Raw genomic sequence first — 27,237 nt, forward strand, 5'->3', positions numbered from 1 at the left:
TCCTAACTACTGAAGGCTATAAGTTTGTACTGTTAGAGGTCTGCCCTAATGAGCCTAATAGTGATTCTAGTGAAGAGGAGATTGAGTATTATAGGAAATAGGTCAAGGCAGATGAGATGGCGCGGTGTTACATTTTGGCTTCTATGTCAAATGTGCTGCAACATCAGCATCAGTCCATGCCTACTGCCTATAACATGATGTACAATCTCAAGGAACTCTTCAGACACCAGAATCGGGTTGCTAGGCTCTAACAGCCACCATGTCAGAGGAGACACCCATAAGGGATCATATCCTCAAAATGATGGCTTACTTGAACGAGATACAAAACTTTGGAGCTGAAATCGATGGGGAAATCTAGGTCGATATTATTTTCCAAACGCTACCCAAAAGTTTTGAGCAGTTCCGCTTGAACTACAATATGAATAAAAGGATTTATTCATTGGCAGAACTACTGATAGAACTTTAGGCAGCAGAAGGGCTATTTCGTCATAGTTCTCAAATCCACTTTGCTGAAAATGTTTCTACTTCTAAGTCGAAGGGCAAGAAGAAGAAGAAGAAACAAACTGACTTGACAAAGAAAGTGAATCGATCTCTAGGTACTGGACTAAAAGCAGGAGTGAAGAAGCCGAAGGGCAAGTACTTCATTTGCAAGTAGTCTGGACATTGGAAGGCGGACTACCCTCGTAGGAAAGAGAACAATAAAGGTATATCTTATTCTCTAGTAGTTGAAACATGCTTAGCAGTGTTATCTATCAGTACCTGGTGTGTAGATACAAGAGCCACTGATCATGTCTGTAATACATTACAGGGGTTCCAGGAAACCCAACAACTATATGAAGGAGAGATAACCATCTACATGGGCAATGCTACGAAAGTGGCGGCTGTTGCAGTGGGAGATGTTTACTTATCATTTGATAGGAATAGAAATTTGATTTTGAGAAATTATCTTTATGTACCAAGTTTTAGAAAGAATTTAATTTTAGTTTTTGGATGGATATACTATTTCTTTTGATGACAAACTGGTTATCAAGAAAAATAGGGTAGATATCTGTTCTGGTACATTAGTTGGCAATTTGTATACTCTAAATCCAATAAATCTCACAAAGCAACAAATAGAAATTAATAACACATCCTCTAATTCTAATAAGAGAAAGAACCTTCGAAAATGAACCAAACATATCTTTGGCATCTAAGACTTAGTCATATTAACTTAAGTAGGATTCAAAGGCTAATAGCTGATGGACTCTTAGGTTCATTAGAGTTGGAAAACTTTCCAACCTACGAATCTTGCTTGGAAGGAAAAATGACCAAGAGACCTTTTAAGGCCAAGGGGGTATAGAGCAAAAGATGTGTTAGAATTGGTTCATTCTGATTTGTGTGGACCTATGACTATCTAGGAAAGAGGTGGTTTCGAATATTTTGTCTCTTTTATAGATGACTATTTGAGATATGGGTACATTTACTTAATGCACCGCAAGTCTGAGTGCTTTGATAAGTTCAAAGAGTACAAGGCTGATGTGGAGAAACATCATGGTAAAAGTATCAAAACACTACGGTCTGATCATGGTTGCGAGTACCTCTCAGGAGAGTTTAAGAGTTACTTATCAGAGGGTGGGATTCGATCCTAATTGTCTGCATCTGGTATACTCCAATAGAATGGTGTGACAGAACGAAGGAATATGACTCTTATGAAAATGGTTAGATCGATGATGAGTTATTTAGAATTACCAAATTCGTTCTGGGGATATTCTTTAGAAACAACAGTATACATTCTGAGCTTGGTACCTTCTAAATCAGTACCTTCTAATCCCACGGAATTGTGGAATGGGCATAAGCCTAATCTAAGTCATGTTCGGATTTGGAATAGTCTAGCACATGTGCTGAAGGGAGATGATGATAAGTTGGAATCTCGTACAGAAGTTTGCCTATTTATAGGTTATCCTAAACGAACAAAAGGTGGTTTATTTTATAGTCCTAAAGATCAGAAGGTCATTCTTAGCACTAATGCCTGCTTTTTAGAAGAGGGATATGTAATAAACCATAAGCCCATGAGTGAAATTGTTCTAGAAGAAATGAGAGAGGACACATCTTGCTTATCCAAAGCTTCATATATCGATACTATCCTAGCTCATTTTAACATGCAAGACTCCAAGAAAGGATTTCTACCTTTTCGGCATGGAGTATCTTTATCTAAAGAGATGTCTCCTAAGACATCAAAAGAGAAAGAGGAAATGAAGCCAGTTCCTTATGCTTCTGCTATAGGAAGCCTAATGTATGTAATGTTATGCACGAGATCGGATATCTATTTTGCTGTGGGCATGGTTAGCAGATATCAAAGTAATCCAGGATAGGGACATTGGACTACTGTAAAGCATATATTAAAGTACCTGAGAAGGACTAGACATTATATGCTAGTTTACCAAGTGGATGATTTGCTCCCTATGGGTTACATGGATTCGGACTTCCAATCAGATAGGGACAATAGTAAATCTACCTCAAGTTATGTAATTACTTTAGGAGGTGGAGCCATAGCATGGAGAAGCGTTAAGCAGAAATGCGTTTCAGACTCAACCATGGAAGCTGAGTATGTGGTAGTCTCTAAGGCAGCCAAAGAAACTGAATGGCTCAGGAACTTCTTGATGGACTTAGATGTGATTCTTGGTTTGCCTAAAATTATCACAATTTATTGTGATAATAGCGGTGCAGTAGCAAACTCGAAGGAATCACGAGCCCATAAGACAAGTAAACACATTGAGCTCAAGTACCACCAGATATGAGACATCGTAAGGCGAGGATAAGTTGTTATCACCAAGATTGCATCAGCAGGTATCCTGGCAGATCCTTTCACTAAGGCCCTTTCAGTGAAAGCTTTTGATCGGCATGTTGAGGGGATGAGAATCAGATGTATGGCAGCATAGTCTTTTAGTATAAGTGGGAGATTGTTAGTGTTGGATTTTTCGGGCCGCAAAAACCACTTTTTCGCATCGCGGAAACCCCGAAACTCCCTAGCCAACGAATCCGTGCAAAGAATTTTTTTTTTTTGAAAAACTACGAGTACGAGTTTACCTAGATCTACACTTAGATCTACAAGGGAAAAAGGTTATACCTTTGAAGCGATGCCCTTCGCAATCCCGCAAGTCCAAGGTACGGCGGATCTCAAGATTGTCAACGTAGACAATCCTCTAGAAGTATCCACACGAACAAGATGTGTTCTCTAACACTTAAGGATGGAGAAGAGAACATCACAAGTGTGCTAGCACTTCTTGACGCTCTCGGATAGGATTGGAAGATGAAGAAAGGAAAAGAAGAGAACACACTCCTCTAAAAACTCTATGTGACTTTCACTAACCTTTCTTCTTGGATTAGATTCACTCACCTTTCTTCTTCCTTGCTTGAAACCCACGGCAACAGTAGCAAAGGAGGAGGAAGAACCCAAGGAAGAAGATGCAACAATGAACACACATCAATGCCACAAAACAAAACCTCCACCCACATTAGTGTGGCCGACCACATCTTGTAACTCCCCTCATTTAATGTGGCCGGCCACATTAAATGGAATGCGATGTGTAACCTCCATGAGGTGGCACACCATGATGAGGTGGAGATGATGTGGCAAGGTTGTTGGGTTTTTCGGGCCGCGAAAACCGCTTTTTCGCGTCGCGGAAACCCCGAATCACCCTAGCCAACGGATCTCGTGCGAAGAAAAATACGAAAACATACGAGTACGAGTTACAAAACTTCTAGATCTAAATGATGAAGATCTTTACCCTTGTTACGTGCCCTTTTGCGTATCCCGCTCGTCCTCGGTACGCCGGATCTCGAAGTTGTCAATGTAGACAACTCTCTACACGTATCCACACGAACACACTAGGTGGAGGTGACCAAAAACCAAGGTGTGCTAGCACCTATGTGGTTCGGCCAAGGAAGGAGGAGAGGGAGAGCTTGAGAGGAAGAAGATGTAATAATGCCACTTGAATGAAAAATGAATCCATTTCATTCAAAAATGTGGCCGACCACTTCTCCATGTGTAACCCCAAATTAATTGCATTAATTGCAATTAATGTGAAGCCATTAAAGAGAATGGCTTTGTAACTTCCATGAGGTGGCACCCATGATGATGTGGAGTAACATCATTGGTCCACATCAATGCCAACTCACCAATGAGGTGGCATAAAGTCAAGTCAAACTTGAATTTTAATCTTCCTCTCAAGTCAAGTCAAACTTGACTAAATCTCTTCCATGGTTGATCTAATCTAATCATTTGATTCAAGCCAACTTAATATAATGAATCTAATTCATTAAATTAAGTTGATTTAATGAGTCATAATCTAAATTAGACTCATTGAATACATGAATCCACTTGAGTCCAACTCATGTTAGCCCAATTAGGATTACTTTTAATCCAATTTGATTCATCAAATGAATCTAATCCTCTTGGTTCATCATATGAACCTAATCTCCATCTAATTGTCCCTAGTGTGTGACCCTATAGTTTCTTGTAACGTTGGCAATGCCCTAAACCCATTTAGGAGCATAAGTAATGAGAGGTATCTAGCAACACATCATTACTACCCAAGTTACAAGAATGTTGAGATCCAACATCACCTTGTGACTACTAATTGTGACTCCTCACAATATATGACAAGTGTCCTTCTATCCTAGACATCTAGATTGATCAATATGAGGCATAGACCGTGTCATCCTCTAATCAATCTAAATCTTGAACTCCAAGTAGACTCACTAAATCATATGAGCTCAATATCCCATATTGACTCATTTGGGCATGGCCATGCACTTCGTGGTCTCACTCTAACAAGAATACCGATGTCTCTCCCATCATATAGGAGGGATAGATCCCATCTATATCATTCACATCCCTCTGCATAATTTGTTATATACCCAGTAATCGCCTTTATAGTCCACCCAGTTACGGGTGACGTTTGACGAAACCAAATTACATAACTCCTTATGTAGGGATCTATGGTGACTTCAGGTCTAAGGACTAGTAGTCATACTAATAGCCACATGAGAAAGTATATGACACTCATATAACGATCCATGATACTTTCTCATGGCGGGTCATTCAGTATACATTCTCTAATGTATACCCATGTGTCAACTTGATCTCTCTATATCCATGACTTGTGAGATCAAGTCATCGAGTTGACCTACATGCTAGTCTTATTGCATTAACATTGTCCCTTAATGTTAATACTTGACTAGGAATGATTAAGAGTAGTGTTCCCTATATCATCTCACTATCAGTTCAACTAACCGATTGATATAGGTGAGAACCATCTACTCAAGGACATTATTATACTTAGTTTATTTGGCACCAATACAAGTAAGTATAATAATCAAAATCCAAATGCCTTTATTTATATAGAATATGATACAATAAGTCCAAAATACAATCATCAAATTTTTGGCTCTAGGGCTCTAGCTAACAATCTCCCACTAACACTAGTGCCAATCAGTGTAGGCTCTAAGCCCAAATGACCTAGTGTGACCATCATGCTTCCTCTATGCCAAATCCTCGGTCAAGGGATCTGCGATGTTAGCCTCTGTGGGTACTCTGTAAATCTTCACATCTCCTCTCTCGATAATCTCTCGAATGAGATGGAAGCGCCGTAGTTTGTGTTTGGTCCGCTGGTGTGAGCGCCTGTGCTATAGCTCCATTGTTGTCGCAATAGAGCTCAATGGGGTCGGAATGCTAGGCACCACCCCAAGTCCCGTGATGAACTTGCGGATCCAAACCGCCTCCTTTGCTGCCTCCGATGTACTCGGCTTCTGTTGTAGAATCAGCTACTGTATCCTGCTTCAAACTCTTCCAGCTGACAGCACCACCATTAATGCAAAATACGAACCCCGACTGCGATCTATAGTCATCCTGGTCGGTCTGGAAGCTAGCATCACTGTAACCCTTTACAGCTAGCTCATCATTGCCTCCATATATCAAGAAATATTCTTTAGTCCTTCTTAAGTACTTAAGAATATTCTTGACCTCTATCTATTGACTTTCACCTAGATCTGACAATCGTCATGCTCAAAGCATACGAGACATCAGGTCGAGTACATAGCATGGCGTACATGATCGATCCTATGGCTGAGGCATAAGGGATCTGATCCATGCGGTCTCTCTCCTCTCTAGAAGAGGGACCTTGAGTCTTCGAAAGACTCACGCCATGTGACATCGGCAGAAATCCCTTCTTGGAGTTCTGCATGGCAAACCGAAGGAGTACCTTGTCAATATATGTACTCTGACTTAGGCCAAGCAATCTCTTAGATCTATCTCTATAGATCTGTATCTCTAGAATGCGGGATGCCTCACCTAAGTACTCCCTAGCCAGGTCTTGACAGACTGAAGCATATGGATGTCCTTCCCAATGAGTAGTAAGCCATCCACATACAATATGAGGAAGACAACTATATCACCTACAACCTTCTTGTAGACACAAGGCTCATCTTCGTTCTTGATGAAACCAAACTGTTTGATTGCATCATTGAATCGAAGATTCCAGCTCCGAGAAGCTTGCTTTAGTCCATAAATGGACCTATGCAGCTTGCATACTCTGCTAGTATGCTTTGGATCTACAAAACCCTCAGGTTGTGTCATTTACACATCCTCGAGTAGGTTTCCATTCAGAAACGCGGTTTTGACGTCCATCTGCCAGATCTCGTAATCGTGGTAAGCTGCAATAGCAAGCATGATCCGAATGGACTTAAACATCGCTACTGGAGAAAAGGTTTCATCATAGTCAATACCATGAATCTGCTTGAAACCTTTAGCTACCAAGCGACCCTTATAGATAAGTCCATCCATGTCAGTCTTTCTCTTAAAGACCCACTTGCACCCAATGGGTTTTACCCCTTCAGGTGGATCAACCAAAGTCCATACTTGGTTGGTGTACATGGATTCCATCTCAGATCTCATGGCCTCTAGCCATTTCTCGGAATCTGGACTCATCACAGCTTCCTGATAGGTGGTAGGCTCATCATCTATGAGCACAACGTGATCATGGTCAGACAAGAGAAATGAGTATCTCTCAGGCTGATGACGTTCCTTATCAGATCTGCGAAGAGATATGTCTTCTTGAACTGGTTGTTGTTCCTCAACTCCTTGTGGAACAACATCATCCACAGCACTTTGTGGTTCCAGTTCAATTTCCATCGAGGCATCAGTGCTATTGTTTGCATCTTGAACTTCTTCAAGATCGAACGCGCTCCCACTAGTCTTTCTAGAAACAAAGTCCCTTTCTAGAAAGACCCCAGTCTTTGCCATAACTACCTTGTGCTGACTGGAAATGTAGAAGTAATATCCCTTAGTTTCCTTGGGATATCCAATAAAGTAGCACTTGTCGGATTTGGGTCCTAATTTGTTTGAGACTTGACGTCTAACGTAAGCCTCACAACCCCAAATCCTCATGAAAGACACCTGGGCATCTCTCCCAGTCCATATCCTATATGGTGTCTTTATCACGACCTTGGATGGAACTCGGTTGAGAATGAAAGCTGCCGTGTCTAGAGCATATCCCCATAGATATGTCGGAAGATCTGTGTGACTCATCATAGATCGTACCATATCTAATAAAGTACGATTCCTCCGTTCGGATACACCATTCCACTGTGGTGTTCCAAGAGAAGTGAGTTGGGATAGAATCCCACACTCAGCTAGATAGTCACGGAACTCATGGCTAAGGTATTCTCCACCTCGATCGGATCTAAGTATCTTAATACTCTTGCCAAGCTGGTTCTGTACTTCATTCTTGAATTCTTTGAACTTTTCAAAGGATTCAGACTTATGTGTCATCAAGTACACATAACCGTATCTACTGAAGTCATCAGCAAATGTGATGAAGTACCTATAACCGCCTCTAGCAGCGACATTGAAAGGGCCACATACATCACTATGTATGAGTCCTAACAAATCAGTCGCTCTCTCGCTGTGCCCACTAAAGGGAGTCTTAGTCATCTTGCCTCGTAGGCATGACTCGCATACCTCATATGATTCAAAATCAAATGAGTCCAGCATACCATCCTTATGGAGCTGGGATAAGCGCTTGTCATTTATATGACCTAAGCGACAATGCCAGAGGTAGGTTTGGTTCATGTCATTTGACTTGAACCTCTTGGTATTTACGTTATAGATAGGGCTCTCAAGGTCTAGAATATAGAGTCTATTTATCAGAGGTGCACTACAATAGAACATATCGTTTAAATAGACGGAACAAAATTTGTTCTTTATAGTAAACGAGAAACTTTTCTTGTCCAAACAAGAAACTGATATAATGTTCTTAGTTAATGCAGACACATAACGACAATCGACTAACTCTAGTACAAGCCTAGAGGGTAGAGATAGACAGTAAGTCCCTACAGCAACAGTTGCAACCCCTCGTAGGTCCACCTCGCCCTTTGTCAATGCCCTGCTATTTCTCAGCGCCTGCACATCAGTACAAATGTGAGAAGCACATCCAGTATCTAATACCCATGATGTAGAAATAGATAGATTGACTTCTATAACATATATACCTGAAGTGGAAGTCTCACTTCGCTTCTTCTTAAGATCCTCCAAGTATACCTTGCAGTTCGTCTTCCAGCAGGTAGCATCCTTGGCGACCCCTCCTTTAGGCTTCAGTGCCTTGCCTTTGCCCTTGGCTTAGGACTTTCCCATGCCTTTGGGCTTGCCCTTGCCCTTATGTTTCTGAACCATCAGAACAGTGTTAGGCTTAGCCTTCTTAAGGTTCAGCTCAGCAGTTCTTAACATATTAAGCAGTTCGGGCAGTGACTTGTCAATCTTGTTCATATTGTAGTTTAGAATGAATTGACTGTAGCTATCCGGCAAGGATTGCAAGATCAGGTCAGTGGCCAGCTCTTGGCCAAGTGGGAACCCCAACCTTTGTAGGTTCTCTATGTACCCAATCATTTTGAGTACATATGGGCCTACAGGAGCCCCGACATAGTGCCCTTGAGATCTCAAATCTCTCATGCCTCGCTTGTCCTTGATATAGTTGACGAAGATGTTCAACCATATCGTAAGCGCCCATTAACTCATGTTGCTTTTGAAGCTCAGAGTTCATGGTCACGAGCATTAGACAGGACACATCTAATGTGTCATCTTGATGCTTCTTGAAAGCATCTCGGTCAGCTCGCGGGGCAGTGGCAGGAGGAGCCTCCCGAATGGGCTGCTGGGTGAGAACTATTCTCAGGTTCCTGTACCAGTCCAAGAAGTTTGCTCCGTTGAGCTTGTCCTTCTCGAGGACAGATCGCAGGGAGAAGATGTTCGTATTCGACGTCATGGCAATTCTACAACAGAAATAAATGCAAAAATAAGTATCATATTCTTAATCATTTAATTAGGCCTTTAACTAAATGATGCTCCCACTGAATTCTATAATTCATGTGGGACAAGATCCACATCATACTAACCCTTGAGTTAGCTTTGGCTAATACGCCCAAGACTTAGTATGATCAGTAGGTAACAATTACCAATTACATCTCTATGCAACTCTTGTTTATAGAATCAAAATCCGTATTTATATTAAAACTCGAGTTAGCTTTGGCTAATATGCCCGAGAGTTAATATATATGTGATTTTGACCTAACTTTCCAACCGTTGGAAGAATGCCTATAGTTATACTCGATCCAACCGAGTTAACTAGGAATACTCAATCTAATTGAGTTGTACTCACCCATGCATTGATAGGCGGGACCAAGATTGTCCCTCCGCACCCTACCAAGATAGTATGCGTTGCTCTACTTTGGCAGATTCGACAACATCATGCGATCGAGGTAGTGATGGGTATCACGGCATGGTAGGCATTTTGAGTTGTCGTGATTTAGATCTAATCTAAATAATGTTGTATCATATACTCGAAATGGATCTAATCTAATCGATAGAGTGCATCTTTTACACGATGTAGATCTAATCTAATCGTAAGGGTGCATCTTGTGCACGATTTAGATCTAATCTTAATCGCTAGGCACTAATTAATTACTTAATTAAACATGCATCATATACACAAGTAATTAACTAAGTTTTGTGATTAGTCATGGCCCTACTACGATCTTCTCAAGCCAATGAGAAGATCAGATGGTCAACCTAAGGTCAACTTCTCAAGCGCCTTCCTTTTGACCACCTTGTGTTGCTCGCGCCTTCCTCGTAACTCCGTCTCGAGTGGACCTTCCCCAGCTCCAATTTTGTACATTACAATTTTGAAACTCGAGTTACATTCGAGTCTAAATCTAATTTACAACCAGAATATATGAGAAAGGCACGATGCGCAAGTCGCGAAAATAAAAAAATAAAAAAAAATACAAGCACGCACATCACATAACGGCACGCAGGCCGTATTATGAATTACATCACAATTGTCCAATCGAATTGGGTCTTTGGGCCATGACTATCACAAAATTAATATATAATTCAAAATTATATATTTCTGTAATTTTTCTGTAATTTTTCATAATTTTACAGACTTTATGAGTAAATTTTTTCCGGCGGTCCCGATTAGCGATTTCGGGCGCAATCGCGGAGCAAATCCCCCTCCCCGCGATCTAACCATCGCGAGTTGCTCCTAAGCGATCCAAGAGCACCTTATCTCGCTGTCCCAAAAAGATTTGGGTCGAAACGATGCCGTTTCGGGAAAAACTTCTCGGTAGTCGAAGCCTACAAGTGTATAAACACTTGTGCTTCGCTTCTACGAGAAATATTACTCTTAAAACTATAAAAACCATAAATTTACAGAAATGTACAGAAGCTTTAATTTTTCATAAAAATCAAATTAAACTCGTACAAGCTTTGCACGTGGCTCTGATACCACTATTGGATTTTTCGGGCCGCGAAAATCGCTTTTTCGCGTCGCGGAAACCCCGAATCACCCTAGCCAACGGATCTCGTACCCTTGTAGCGTGCCCTTTTGCGTATCCTGCTCGTCCTCGGTACGCCGGATCTCGAAGTTGTCAATGTAGACAACTCTCTACACGTATCCACACGAACACACTAGGTGGAGGTGACCAAAAACCAAGGTGTGCTAGCACCTATGTGGTTCGGCCAAGGAAGGAGGAGAGGGAGAGCTTGAGAGGAAGAAGATGTAATAATGCCACTTGAATGAAAAATGAATCCATTTCATTCAAAAATGTGGCCGGCCACTTCTCCATGTGTAACCCCAAATTAATTGCATTAAATGCAATTAATGTGAAGCCATTAAAGAGAATGACTTTGTAACTTCCATGAGGTGGCACCCATGATGATGTGGAGTAACATCATTGGTCCACATCAATGCCAACTCACTAATGAGGTGGCATAAAGTCAAGTCAAACTTGACTTTTAATCTTCCTCTCAAGTCAAGTCAAACTTGACCAAATCTCTTCCATGGTTGATCTAATCTAATCATTTGATTCAAGCCAACTTAATATAATGAATCTAATTCATTAAATTAAGTTGATTTAATGAGTCATAATCTAAATTAGACTCATTGAATACATGAATCCACTTGAGTCCAACTCAAGTTAGCCCAATTAGGATTACTTTTAATCCAATTTGATTCATCAAATGAATCTAATCCTCTTGGTTCATCATATGAACCTAATCTCCATCTAATTGTCCTTAGTGTGTGACCCTATAGGTTCTTGTAACGTTGGCAATGCCCTAAACCCATTTAGGAGCATAAGTAATGAGCGGTATCTAGCAACACATCATTACTACCCAAGTTACAAGAATGTTGAGATCCAACATCACCTTGTGACTACTAATTGTGACTCCTCACAATATATGACAAGTGTCCTTCTATCCTAGACATCTAGATTGATCAATATGAGGCATAGACCGTGTCATCCTCTAATCAATCTTAATCTTGAACTCCAAGTAGACTCACTAAATCAAATGAGCTCAATATCCCATATTGACTCATTTGGGCATGGCCATGCACTTCGTGGTCTCACTCTATCAAGAATACCGATGTCTCTCCCGTCATATAGGAGGGATAGATCTCATCTACATCACTCACATCCCTCTGCATAATTTTTTTTATACCCAGTAATCGCTTTTATAGTCCACCCAGTTACGGGTGACGTTTGACGAAACCAAAGTACATAACTCCTTATGTAGGGATCTATGGTGACTTCAGGTCTAAGGACTAGTAGTCATACTAATAGCCACATGAGAAAGTATATGACACTCATATAACGATCCATGATACTTTCTCATGGCGGGTCATTCAGCATACATTCTCTAATGTATACCCATGTGTCAACTTGATATCTCTATATCCATGACTTGTGAGATCAAGTCATCGAGTTGACCTACATGCTAGTCTTATTGCATTAACATTGTCCCTGAATGTTAATACTCGACTAGGAGTGATTAAGAGTAGTGTTCTCTATATCATCTCACTATCGGTTCAACTAACCGATTGATATAGGTGAGAACCATCTACTCAAGAGCATTATTATACTTAGTTTATTTGGCACTAATACAAGTAAGTATAATAACCAAAATCCAAATGCCTTTATTTATATAGAATATGATACAATAAGTCCAAAATACAATCATCAAATGATTGGCTCTAGGCTCTAGCTAACAAAGGTTAGTCATGCCATGTAGGATGAGTCAACCTTCATGATGTGGCAATACATCAAGTCAAACTTGATGTTTCAACTTCCATTTGGTCAAGTCAAAATTGACCAATTCTCTTCCTTGTTGAGTTAAAACCAACCTTTGGTTCAAGTCAATTTTAATCTAATGAATTTCAATTCATTAATATAAATTGACTCAATGAATCAAATTTAAATTAGAATCATTCAACAATTTAATCTAATTGAGTCTAACTCAATAAGTCTAATTTGAATTAATCTGAATCCAATCTTTGGTACATCATACGAACCTAATCCAATTGGTTCATCAAATGAACCTAATCTCTATCCACTTGTTCTTTGTGTGTGACCCAATAGGTTCTTGTAACATTGGCAATGATTCTAAACTCCTTTAGAAACATAAGCAATGAGTGGCATCTAGCAATACATCATTGCTACCCAAGTTACAAGAATGTTGAGATCCAACATCACCTTGTGACTACTAATTGTGACTCCTCACAATGTATGACAAGTGTCCTTCTATCCTAGACATTTAGATTGATCAATGTGGGGCATAGACCGTGTCATCCTCTGATCAATCTCAATCTTGAACTCCAAGTAGTCTCACTCAATCAAATGAGCTCAATATCTCATATTGACTCATTTGGGCATGGCCATGCACTTCGTGGTCTCACTCTATCAAGAATATCGATGTCTCTCCCATCATATAGGAGGGATAGATCCCATCTACATCACTCACATCCCTCTGCATAATTTGTTACATATCCCGAAACCGCCTTTATAGTCGCACCCAATCACCCAAGGCCAACGGATCCGTGCAAGGAAAACCGAATGAGAATTACGAGTATGAGTTTGAAAAACCTTTTAGATCTACTTGATGTGCGTAGATTATATACTCTTTTATGCATGTTTTTACACACATTTACATACTTTGAGCATGCTTGATCTATGCATTTTTATACTCCAGCTTTCCTTTTAGCATATTTACTCTTTTGGTTCGGAGATCTGCTTTTTGTGCATTTTCTGAAGATTGTGCATCCTCGGGCAAGCTTGGAAGAAATTGAAGGGAGAGAGAGCATTAGGCCGTGTACCACACATGGCCGTGTAGTCTTAACAGGAAGGGAAGAGGACATGGCCGTGTGAATCTCACATGGCCGTGTCTTGATTTGAAGAAATCAGAGCAGATGCCTTACATGGCCGTGTGGATCTACATGGCCGTGTGAGGTTTCTGCGGTGGTGGGTGCATCACACGGCCGTGTGAAGTTTCCAGAGACCAAGCAGGTGGTGACCGTGTGCACCACATGGCCGTGTAGCATTTCCAGAGAGCGGAAGGGTCCTGGCCGTGTGGAGTCACACGGCCGTGCAGCTTTGGCAGAGAAGGAACTGGACATGGCCGTGTGAATCTCACACGGCCGTGTCTTGATTTGAAGAAATCAGAGTAGATGCCTTACATGGCCGTGTGGATCTACATGGCCGTGTGAGGTTTCCAGAGGCCAAGCAGGTGGTGGCCGTGTGCATCACACGGCCGTGTGAAGTTTCCAGAGACCAAGCAGGTGGTGACCGTGTGCACCACATGGCCGTGTAGCAGGCCGTGCAGCTTTGGCAGAGAAGGAACTGGACATGGCCGTGTGAATCTCACACGGCCGTGTCGTGGGGCCGTGTGGCGCCCGATTTCCTCCTCTATTTAAACCTTCCTTCATGAATTGAAAGGGGATCTCTCCCCCTTTGGGAGAAGGCAAGATTTGGTGGTTTCTTCCCATTCTTGGGAGGATTTCTGGGCGATTCTAAGGGAGTTCTTGACGATTTCGACTCCGGAGCTAGGATTGGATCCGAAGACGAGACTTCTTTGTAGATAAGTTTTCTCTTTCCCCCTTTTCTTGGTTTCTTGGATTGGGGATTTAAGAAATGCTTGTAATCTTTATTTCTTCGGGTATTCTTCCTCGATTCATGGAGTAGATCTTGTATTCTAGGATTAAGGGAGTATTTGTATGATGGATTGATGTAATCTCTTATGGATTTGCCATTTTCTTGTTTCAATGACATTGTCTTGCTTGTATCGATTAGATCTTGAATGATTAATGGTGATTTATACTTAATTCTCATTCTTGATTGATTGTTTGGATTTCTTGTGGACTTTGTAAAGATAAACTCTCACTCGATTATCCGAGGGATCCACGTGACAGGTGCAAGCCCGTGTAACGACGTTTGAGAGATAATCTTGAAGAGAAAATAGGAATATTCAAGAGAGTAGGATGGATCTTATGATTAGTTTCTTGTATCTTGATAGATTAATAAGTTGTGGGCTTCTATGTTGATATCCGAGGAAGGCATAGTAATAGGTGCGCTTCTGTGTAAGGACAACGTAGGTTCACGTCTAATTGATCATATTTAGATACATTTCTCAGTCCTAAGCCGGTTATCTATTGCAAGAGAGAACTGGCAACTTTCTACAAGTGTTTGGCAATTGAGGGATAAGAATTGGTGAACCATTTACATTCAAGAAATCTTACAAAGAAACCAAAACTCCTAGAATCTCCCTTTATCATAACCCAAAACACTAAACTCTTGTTTGTTGATCTTTAATATTAGATTTGTTTACCTTCACTTTGCATTTGAAACAATTGGATAGTTGTTTAGCTAATTCGCATTGAGACATTTCTAGTGCTTATTCCAGTCCCTGTGGATACGATAATCTTTTATATTACTTGCGACATTTCCGTACACTTGCGGAGCGTAACAAGTTTTTGGCGCCGTTGCCGGGGACTGCGCTATAACATTGGAGATTATCAATTGAGTTGGACTAAACATAACTTTTTTTTTCTTTTGATTTGCATAGTTATAACTAATTGTTAGAATTATGTTTTCAAAAGTTTTTCCTTTCTTGAATAACATTCTTAACAATTCTTTTTGTTGCAATTCTAATTCTAATTCTAACTTTGCATTCTTGATTTTTAGCACTCTAATCTAACTTTTCTCTGTTTTCTCTTTTGATCTAGTTTCTTTCTTCTTTTCTTTTGTAAACATATCTTGCAATTTTTAGCATATGAATTATTCTAGATATTTTTCTTTTTCCTTTTATCTTTTCTTTCTTGTTTTCATTATGCACTTTCTTTCTTGCAATTTAAATTCTGCATTTGCTTTCTTGCTTTTCATATTGCATTTTATTTATTGTTTTTGATTCTTGAATATCCATGAGCACTAACATGTCAAACAGGCCCATCAGAAATTTTTCTACACCCTTTTCTGCAAGATTTTTCTCTCCCATTGTGCAACCTCAAATTGAAGCAAAAAGTTTTCAACTAGACCCAGAGTTAATTTCCATGATACAAGGTCACAAATTTGGAGGAGAAGTATCAGAAAGTCCTTATCTGCATCTTGAAATATTTTTAGAGATTTGTGATATGGTGAAATGTGAAGGAGTGTCAGCAATTGTAGTTTGATTAATGGCATTTCCTTTCAGTATCAAGGATAAAGCAAGACTTGGTTATATTCTCTCCATCCTCAAAGCATCACAAGTTGGGAACAATTGGAGAAGCAATTTCTGAATCATTTTTTCCCTCCAAGTATAACAGTGTATATGAGGAATTGCATAACAAATTTTTCTCAGGCATATGGAGAATCATTATTTGAAGCATGGGATAGATTCAAGAGTCTTCAAAGACAGTGCCCTCATCATGGTTTTGAAAAATGGTTGATTTTGCACATATTCTATGGGGGAATTTCTTTCTCAGACAAGAGTTTATTGGATTCATCAACTGGAGGTTCTTTTATGGACAAAAGTGTAGATGAAGCTTATTCATTAATTGATCAAGTGACATTGAACCTCCATGAATGGTCGAACAAAAGTTGGATGGAATTTCCCTTAGATATTCAAGAAGTGCAAGCCATAAATGTAAGAGAGCCTGTCAAACAAAATGAAATTCAACCACCTAAAAATGATGAAATTCACAAGTCATAGAGTGAGGAGTTCAAACATTTGGGGGCAAAGCTTGATAGTATTGTTTCAAAATGGTTTAAAGAAGATCCCCCTCCTACACAGTCAAGATCCAATGAAAAGTGTGATGATGTTGGGTTGAGAAGTGGCAAAAATCATGAAGAACTTCTGAAGAATGACATGTTTAGAATTGAGGAGAAGAATAATAGAAGATCACAAGAACTCAATTCCATTTCTCTAGGAAGTTCCCAAAGGCCAGAAGTATCTTTCCCTCAACGATTAATCACACCAACATTAGATAAGCAAGTTGGACCTCCTCCAAAAGCTCAAAGGGAATTTGGGAAAAAGGGAGTTCAGTCTTTCCCAGGACCTTCACTAAGGGTTCCTTTTCCACAAAGGTTAGTGGGGGTCAATGAAAATAAAGACTTCGGCAAATCCTGTGACACTAATATGGTTGAGTGTAGATTTTTGAATATATGTGAAGATGAAGATTTTTCAGATGAGGATTTTATTGATAATGTAGTGGTAAATAAGTTTTCAGATCTACCTCAAAATTTTATAAGGTGTTATAGTGACATTGAATTTTCAGATGATGAATGTGATGTGGTAGATCAACTTAAAACTGCAAGTGAAGTTATTGATCCTCTTGTTATTGATTCTCCTATTGAGGACATAGATGTTGGTTTATTTTTTTGATGTATGTGTTGATGATGATGATATGGAAGAATGTGTAGGGAGCTGTGTTGTGGAAGCAGCATCTCAAGGATCACCACCTTTGTCAAGACAACCCTTAGAGGTTTTAAGAATTGATCATGTTGTGGAACAATGTGTAGGGACTTATACAGAGCTAGTAGAGTCTCAAGAATCACCATCATTGATATCATCAACACCTAAGCTAGAGCCAGAACCATCATTTGATTCAGAGGAAGTCACATCTACATGTTTAGAAATTTCAGGTATTTCTCAGCAAAGTAAGGTTAGTATTTCTTGTGATCTTTTGAAAAACTTTATGGAGGTACCTATAATTGACTTTGTTGGATGTGATTCAGTTTTTATTACTTATTCATCTTATGTTGATATGGTTCTAGCTCTATACTATATAACATGCTTTTGAGAGATTTGTTTTTCTTTTGGATGTGCAGATTTCACATGGGCCAATAATTGGAAGCTCAATCTGAACCGTCTTCGACCACCTAAAAAAATTTCCAAGAAGACGAAGATGGAGAGAGTTATACTTTACTTTGTAGCTCCTTTGATGAAAGCTCCCTCCATAATAAGAGCCCTTGGTAGGAGGGTTCTAAAATATCTTACCCCTCCAAGAGCAAGATTTAGATGAATCTAATGAGGTGGTCGAGCTAATGACCTTAAACAAGCGCTTCTTGGGAGGCAACCCAAGTTCATTTTCCTTATTTTCTTTTATGTCTTTAGTTCTCTCTTTATAATAAACATGTATCCTCTACTTAATTTTTCTTGTCTATCTTATTGTTGTAGAATTCAAAGTTGTGGAGGAATGTGAGTATTGGATGGAGGAGTATCTTTAAAAACATGAATGTCAACCATTTGGAGCTCATCACTCGGTAACTTCTCTTAAAATCTCCTCCACATTGTTTTTAGTTTTCATTGGGACAATGAAAAATTTAAGTCTGGGGGGATGCATTAGATGCATTTGATTTGCTTTGTTTGTTTTTGTTTTTGATTATGTCTTGCATTTTGTTTTGATTTTTTTGTGGCATATATCTTGAGAACATCAAAACTTCACTTATATGCTTTCTTGGATTCAAGTGAAATGTTAGCACGATTATTGTCTTGATTCATGATGTTCGAATGATGCTAGTAGTAAACTCTGTGTAGTTTTTTTTTCTATCTTGGGAAGCATTAATAAGCTAAGAATCTTATGGTGATGAGTTTTAGTTTTGGTTCAACCTTAAGGATTTTATCTTCACTACACGTGTGCTTGATGCTTGAATAGTTGATGTCATTGAAATAGTCATGATTCATCTTTTTTGCTTAGTACTTGGTTTCCATGGTGATTTCTCAACTTTCATTTTGGTTACTGGATGAGGCTCAAATCATTAAAGCTCATTTGAAAAAAATCAAAATATCCCAACATGTGTGCTAAAAGTACATTTGTGAATAAGTTTTGCACAATGCAAACACTTATAAAAAAAAAAAAGGGATATAAAAAACAGTTGTCATGAGTGGAATCTAGCAAGTCACCCCTTTGAGACCGAGTTAGGTTACTGGGGAAATGACTGCTTAGCTTCTCTTGAGATTGAGCACACCTTTGAGACCTTGAGTTAGTTGAGAAATATGAACCAATTGAATGGTGAGTAAGTGCCTATCACTGGTTACTTGTCTTTCACTGAAAACTTTAGGAATTCAAATTTGATGACGACTTGACTAGGACATGGATTGAAACTTGAAGGGTGTTGAGTTACTTTTACAGTGTGCACAAGATTCTTATGCTTGAACCATACTTTACTTGTTTCCATGATCATGCTTGTTAATGAAACTTTTTGATAGAATTAGGAAAGTGCACTAGGTTTTATGATTGTGTTGTAGAACATATGAATTTAGACTGTAGCATTTTGCTTGAGGACAAGCAAAGGTTTAAGTCTGGGGGTGTGATGTGCGTAGATTATATACTCTTTTATGCATGTTTTTACGCACATTTACATACTTTGAGCATGCTTGATCTATGCATTTTTATACTTCCAGCTTTCCTTTAAGTATATTTACTCTTTTGGTTCAGAGATCTACTTTTTGTGCATTTTCTGTACACAGGAGTCGAAATTGGTGAAGATTGTGCATCCTCGGGCAAGCTTGGAAGAAATTGAAGGGAGAGAGAGCATTAGGCCGTGTACCACACATGGTCGTGTAGTCTTAACAGGAAGGGAAGAGGACATGGCCGTGTGAATCTCACACGGCCGTGTCTTGATTTGAAGAAATCAGAGCAGATGCCTTACATGGCCGTGTGGATCTACATGGTCGTGTGAGGTTTCCAGAGGCCAAGCAGGTGGTGGCCGTGTGCATCACACGACCATGTGAAGTTTCCAGAGACCAAGCAGGTGGTGACCGTGTGCACCACACGGCCGTGTAGCATTTCCAGAGAGCGGAAGGATCCTGGCCGTGTGGAGTCACACGGCCGTGCAGCTTTGGCAGAGAAGGAACTGGACAGGGCCGTGTGAATCTCACACGGCCGTGTCGTGGGGCCGTGTGGCGCCCGATTTCCTCCTCTATTTAAACCTTCCTTCATGAATTGAAAGGGGATCTCTCCCCCTTTGGGAGAAGGCAAGATTTGGTGGTTTCCTCCCATTCTTGGGAGGATTTCTGGGTGATTCTAAGGGAGTTCTTGACGATTTCGACTCCGAAGCGAGGATTGGATCCGAAGACGAGGCTTCTTTGTAGATAAGTTTTCTCTTTCCCCCTTTTCTTAGTTTCTTGGATTGGGGATTTAAGAAATGCTTGTAATCTTTATTTCTTTGGATATTCTTCCTCGATTCATGGAGTAGATCTTGTATTCTAGGATTAATGGAGTATTTGTATGATGGATTGATGTAATCTCTTATGGATTTGCCATTTTCTTGTTTCAATGACATTGTCTTGCTTGTATCGATTAGATCTTGAATGATTAATGGTGATTTGTGCTTAATTCTCATTCTTGATTGATTGTTTGGATTTCTTGTGGACTTTGTAAAGATAAACTCTCACTCGATCATCCGAGGGATCCACGTGACAGCTGCAAGTCCGTGTAAGGACGTTTGAGAGATAATCTTGAAGAGGAAATAGGAATATTCAAGAGAGTAGGATGGATCTTATGATTAGTTTCTTGTATCTTGATAGATTAATAAGTTGTGGGCTTCTATGTTGATATCTGAGGAAGGCATAGTAATAGGTGCGCTTCTGTGTAAGGACAACGTAGGTTCACGTCTAATTGATCATATTTAGATACATTTCTCAGTCATAAGTCGGTTATCTATTGCAAGAGAGAACTGGCAACTTTCTACAAGTATTTGGCAATTGAGGGATAAGAATTGGTGAACCATTTACATTCAAGAAATCTTACAAAGTAACCGAAACTCCTAGAATCTCCCTTTATCATAACCCAAAACACTAAACTCTTGTTTGTTGATCTTTAACATTAGATTGGTTTACCTTCACTTTGCATTTGAAACAATTGGATAGTTGTTTAGCTAATTCGCATTGAGACATTTCTAGTGCTTATTCCAGTCCCTGTGGATACGATAATCTTTTATATTACTTGCGACATTTCCGTACACTTTATGAGCGTAACACTACTCCTAGATCTACATGTTAAGAACTTTACCCTTGTTGCGTGCCTTTCGCTTATCCCGCTCGTCCAAGGTATTGCCGGATCTCTAGACCGTCAAGTGTCGGTCCTCTAGAAGTATCCACACAGACACGTAGTTGGAGAAAACCTCACACAAAGGTGTGCTAGCACCTTAGTGAGATTCGGCCAAGCAAAGAGGAGAGGGAGAGGAAGAGGGAGAGCTTGAGGAAGAAGGAAGAAAAAATGCACTTGAATGAATGAATGGAAAATTCAATTCCCATTCAAAAGTGGCCGGCCACTTCTCCTTTGTGTAACTCCCCATTAAATGCAATTAATGTGAATTTATTAAGAAAATGACTTTGTAACTTCCATGAGGTGGCACCCATGATGATGTGGAGTGACATCATTGGTCCACTTCAATGCCAACTCACCAATGAGGTGGCATAAAGTCAAGTCAAACTTGACTTTTAATCTTCCTCTCAAGTCAAGTCAAACTTGACCAAATCTCTTCCATGGTTGATCTAATCTAACCATTTGATTTGAGCCAACTTAATATAATGAATCTAATTCATTAAATTAAATTGATTCAATGAGTCAAAATCTAAATTAGACTCATTGAACACATGAATCAACTTGAGTCGAACTCAAGTTAGCCCAATTAGGATTACTCTTAATCCAATTTGATTCATCAAATGAATCTAATCCTCTTAGTTCATCATATGAACCTAATCTCCATCTAATTGTCCTAAGTGTGTGACCCTATAGGTTCTTGTAACGTTGGCAATGCCCTAAACCCATTTAGGAGCATAAGTAATGAGTGGTATCTAGCAACACATCATTACTACCCAAGTTACAAGAATGTTGAGATCCAACATCACCTTGTGACTACTAATTGTGACTCCTCACAATATGTGACATTGTCCTTCTATCCTAGACATCTAGATTGATCAATGTGAGGCATAGACCGTGTCATCCTCTAATTAATCTAAATCTTGAACTCCAAGTAGACTCACTCAATCAAATGAGCTCAACATCTAATGTTGACTCATTTGGGCATGGCCATGCGCTTCGTGGTCTAACTCTATCAAGAATATTGATGTCGCTCCCATCATATGGGAGGGATAGATCCCATCTACATCACTCACATCCCTCTGCATAATTTGTTACATACCCAGTAATCGCCTTTATAGTCCACCCTGTTACGAGTGACGTTTGACGAAACCAAAGTACATAACTCCTTATATAGGGATCCATGGTGACTTCAGGTCAAAGGACTAATAGTCATACTAATAGCCACATGAGAAAGTATATGACACTCATATAACGATCCATGATACTTTCTCATGGCGGGTCATTCAGTATACATTCTCTAATGCATACCCATGTGTCAGCTTGATATCTCTATATCCATGACTTGTGAGATCAAGTCATCGAGCTGACCTACATGCTAGTCTTATTGTATTAACATTGTCCCTGAATGTTAATACTCGACTAGAAATGATTTAGAGTAGTGTTCCCTATACATCTCACTATCTATTCAACTAATCGATTGATATAGGTACGAACCTTCTACTCACGGACGCTATTATACTTAGTCTATTTGGCACTAATACAAATAAGTATAATAAGCAAACAAATGCCTTTATTAATATACAAGAATATGATACAATGAGTCCATACAATCATCAAATGATTGACTCTAGGGCTCTAACTAAAAATCTCCCACTAGCACTAGTGCCAATCAGTAAAGGCTCTAAGGCCTAATGACCTAGTGTGACCATCATGCTTCCTCTGTGCCAAAGCCTTGGTTAAGGGATCTGCGATGTTAGCCTCTGTAGGTACTCTGCAAATCTTCACATCTCCTCTATCGATAATCTCTCGAATGAGATGGAAGCGTCGTAGTATATGCTTGGTCCGCTGGTGTGAGCGAGGTTCCTTCGTCTGTGATATAGCTCCATTGTTGTCACAATAGAGCTCAATGGGGTCAGCAATGCTAGGAACCACCCCAAGTTCAGTGATGAACTTGCGGATCCAAACTGCCTCCTTTGCTGCCTCTGCTTCTGTTGTAGAATCAGCTACTGTATCCTGCTTCGAACTCTTCCAGCTGACAGCACCACCATTAATGCAAAATATGAATCCCGACTGTGATTTATAGTAATCCTGGTCGGTCTGGAAACTAGCATCACTATAACCCTTTACAGCTAGCTCATCATTGCCTCCATATATCAAGAAATATTATTTAGTCCTTCTTAAGTACTTAAGAATATTCTTGACCGCTATCCAGTGACTTTCACTTGGATCTGACTGGTATCTGCTCGTCATGCTCAAAGCAATCTCTTAGATCTATCTCTATAGATCTGATTGTACTCTGACTTAGGCCAAGCAATCTCTTAGATCTATCTCTATAGATCTGTATCTCTAGAATGCGGGATGCCTCACCTAAGTCCTTCATTGAGAAGCAACTCCCTAGCCAGGTCTTGACAGACTGAAGCATAGGGATGTCCTTCCCAATGAGTAGTATGCCATCCACATACAATATGAGGAAGACAACTATATCACATACAACCTTCTTGTAGACACAAGGTTCATCTTCGTTCTTGATGAAACCAAATTGGTTGATTGCATCATCGAATCGAAGATTCCAGCTCCGAGAAGCTTGCTTTAGTCCATAAATGGACCTATGCAGCTTGCATACTCTACTAGTATGCTGTGGATCTACAAAACCCTCAGGTTGTATCATGTACACATCCTCGAGCAGGTTTCCATTCAGAAACGTGGTTTTGACATCCATCTGCCATATCTCATAGTCATGGTAGGCTGCAATAGCAAGCATGATCCGAATGGACTTAAACATTGCTACTGGAGAAAAGGTTTCATCATAGTCAATATCATGAATTTGCTTGAAACCTTTAGCTACCAAGTGACCCTTATAGATAAGTCTATCCATGTCAGTCTTTCTCTTAAAGACCCACTTGCACCCAATGGGTTTTACCCCTTCAGGTGGATCAACCAAAGTCCATACTTGGTTGGTGTACATGGATTCCATTTCGGATCTCATGGCCTCTAGCCATTTCTTATCACAGCTTCCTGATAGGTGGTAGGCTCATCCTCTATGAGCACAATGTCATCATGGTCAGACAAGAGAAATGAGTATCTCTCAGGCTGACGACGTACCCTATCAGACCTGCGAAGAGGTATGTCTACTTGAACTGGTTGTTGTTCCTCAACTCCTTGTGGAACAACATCATCCACAACACTTTGTGGTTCCAGTTCAATTTCCATCGAGGCATCAGTGCTATTGTTCGCATCTTGAACTTCTTCAAAATCGAACGTGCTCCCACTAGTCTTTTTAGAAATAAAGTCCCTTTATAGAAAGACCCCAGTCTTTGCCACAACTACCTTGTGCTGACTGGGAATGTAGAAGTAATATCCCTTATTTTACTTGGGATATCCAATAAAATAGCACTTGTCGGATTTATGTCCTAACTTGTCTGAGACTTAACGTCGTACGTAAGCCTCACAACCCCAAATCCTCATGAAAGACACCTGGACATCTCTCCCAGTCCATATCTTATATGGTGTCTTTATCACAGCCTTGGATGGAACTCGGTTGAGAATGAAAGCTGCCGTGTCTAGAGCATATCCCCATAGATATGTCGGAAGATCTGTGTGACTCATCATAGATCGTACCATATCTAATAGGGTACGATTCCTCCTTTCGGATACACCATTCCACTGTGGTGTTCCAGGAGGAGTGAGTTGGGATAGAATCCCACACTCAGCTAGGTAGTCACGAAACTCATGGCTAAGGTATTCTCCACCTCGATCAGATCGAAGTATCTTAATACTCTTGCCAAGCTGGTTCTGTACTTCATTCTTGAATTCTTTGAACTTTTCAAAGGTTTCAGACTTATGTGTCATCAAGTACACATAACCATATCTACTGAAGTCATCAGTAAACGTGATGAAGTACCTATAACCACCTCTAGCAGCGACATTGAAAGGGCCACATACATCACTATGTATGAGTCCTAACAAATCAGTCGCTCTCTCGCTGTGCCCACTAAAGGGAGTCTTGGTCATCTTGCCTCGTAGTCATGACTCGCATATGATTCAAAATCAAATGAGTCCAGCAAACCATCCTTATGGAGCTGGGATAAGCGCTTGTCATTTATATGACTGTAGGTCATTTGACTTGAACCTCTTGGTACTAATGTTATAGATAGGGCTCTCAAGGTCTAGAATATAGAGTCCGTTTATTAGTGGTGCACTACAATAGAACATATCTTTTAAATAAACAGAACAACATTTGTCTTTTATTATAAAAGAGTATCCTTTCTTGTCTAAACAAGAAACTGAAACTATGTTCTTAGTAAGAGCAGGCACATAACAACAATCATCTAAATCTAGTACAAGCCCAGAGGGCAGAGATAGCTGATAAGTTCCTACAGCAACAACAGCAACCCATGCTCCATTACCTACTCGTAGTTTCTCAGCGCCTGCACATCAGTACAAATGTGAGAAGCACATCCATTATCTAATACCCATGATGTAGAAATAGATAGATTGACTTCTATAACATATATACCTGAAGTGGAAGTCTCACTTCGCTTCTGGAAGCAGGTAGCATCCTTGGCGACCCCTCCTTTAGGCTTCAGTGCCTTGCCTTTGCCTTTGGTTTGGGACTTTCCATTACCTTTGGGCTTGCCCTTGCCCTTGTGCTTCTGGACCATCAGAATGGGCTTAACCTTCTTAAGGTTAATCTCAGCAGTTCGTAACATACTAAGTAGCTCGGGCAGTGGCTTGTCAATCTCGTTCATGTTATAGTTGAGAACGAATTGACTATAGCTATCCGGCAAGGACTGCAAGATCAAGTCAGTGGCCAGCTCTTGGCCAAGTGGGAACCCCAGTCTTTGTAGGTTCTCTATGTACCCAATCATCTTGAGTACATAAGGACCTACAGGAGCCTCGTCTGCACTGAAACAGTGCCTTCGAGATCTCAAATCTCTCATGCCTCGCTTGTCCCTGATATAGTTGGCGAAGATGCTCAACCATATCGTAAGCGCCCATCAACTCATGTTGCTTCTGAAGCTCTGAGTTCATGGTCGCGAGCATTAGACAGGACACATCTAATGCGTCGTCTTGATGCTTCTTATAAGCATCTTTGTCGGCTCGCGGGGCATTGGCAGGAGGAGCCTCCGGAATGGGCTGCTCTAGAACGTACAGTTTACGTTCCTGGGTGAGAACTATTCTCAAGTTTCTGTACCAGTCTAGGAAATTCGCTCCGTTGAGCTTGTCCTTCTTAAGGACAGATCGCAGGTAGAAGGAATTCGTGTTCGACGTCATGGTTATCTACAACAGAAAATTTACAGAAATAAATATCATATTTTTTTAAAATCATTTAATTAGGCCTTTAATTAAATGATGCTCCCACTGAATTCTATAATTCTTGTGGGACAAGATCCACATCATACTAACCCTTGAGTTAGCTTTGGCTAATACGCCCAAGGCTTAGCATGATCGGTAGGTAACGATTACCAATTACATCTCTATGCAACTCTTGTTTATAGAATCAATATCCGCATTTATATTAAAACTCGAGTTAGCTTTGGCTAATACGCCCGAGAGTTAATATAGATGTGATTTTGACCTAACCTTTCCAAACGTTGGAATAATGCCTATAGTTGACTCGATCCAACCGAGTAACTAGGAATACTCAATCTAATTGAGTTTGTATTCACCCATGCGTTGATAAGCGGGACCAAGATTGTCCCTCCGTACCCTACCAAGATAATATGTATTGCTCTGCTTTGGCAGATTCAACAATACATGTGATCGAGGTAGTGATAGGTATCACGACACGGTTAGGCATTTAGAGTTGAGTTGATTGAGATCTAATCTAATCGAAAAAGGATGCATCTTGTGCACGACTTAGATCTAATCTAATTGCAAGGGTGCATCATGTGCACGACTTAGATCTAATCTAATCGTAAGACACTAATTAATTAACTACTTATTAAATATGCATCACATACACAAGCAATTAATTAATCTATTTGTGATTTAGTCATGGCCCTACTATGATCTTCTCAAGCCAATGAGAAGATCAACTGGTCAACCTAGGGTCAACAGCTTCTCCAAGCTCCTCCCTTTGACCACCTTGTGTTGCTCGTGCCCGTCTCGGAACTCCGTCTCGTGTGGACCCTCCACCGCTCCAATTTGTACATTACAATTTGAAACTGGAGTTACATTTGAGTCTAAATCTAATTTACAACAAGAATATAAGAAAAGGCACGACGCGCAGGTTGCGAAAAATAAAAACATACAACACGCGCAAATACATAACGGCACGCAGGCCGTATTATGAATTACAACACAATCCAATCATATTGGGTTTTTGGGCCATTACTATCACAAAATT

The 27,237-nt window shown here is 40.1% G+C and overlaps 1 non-coding gene across 1 annotated transcript; it reads right to left on the minus strand.

The window, feature by feature from the left end:
* Window positions 1–16,166: 16,166 nt before the first annotated feature.
* Window positions 16,167–16,272, minus strand: LOC122044560. The gene has a single exon (XR_006129596.1). It is a non-coding gene; the product is annotated as a small nucleolar RNA R71 (small nucleolar RNA).
* Window positions 16,273–27,237: the final 10,965 nt, after the last annotated feature.

The sequence above is a fragment of the Zingiber officinale genome, chromosome 2A (genome assembly GCF_018446385.1).
Source record: "Zingiber officinale cultivar Zhangliang chromosome 2A, Zo_v1.1, whole genome shotgun sequence".
Lineage (NCBI taxonomy): Eukaryota > Viridiplantae > Streptophyta > Magnoliopsida > Zingiberales > Zingiberaceae > Zingiber > Zingiber officinale.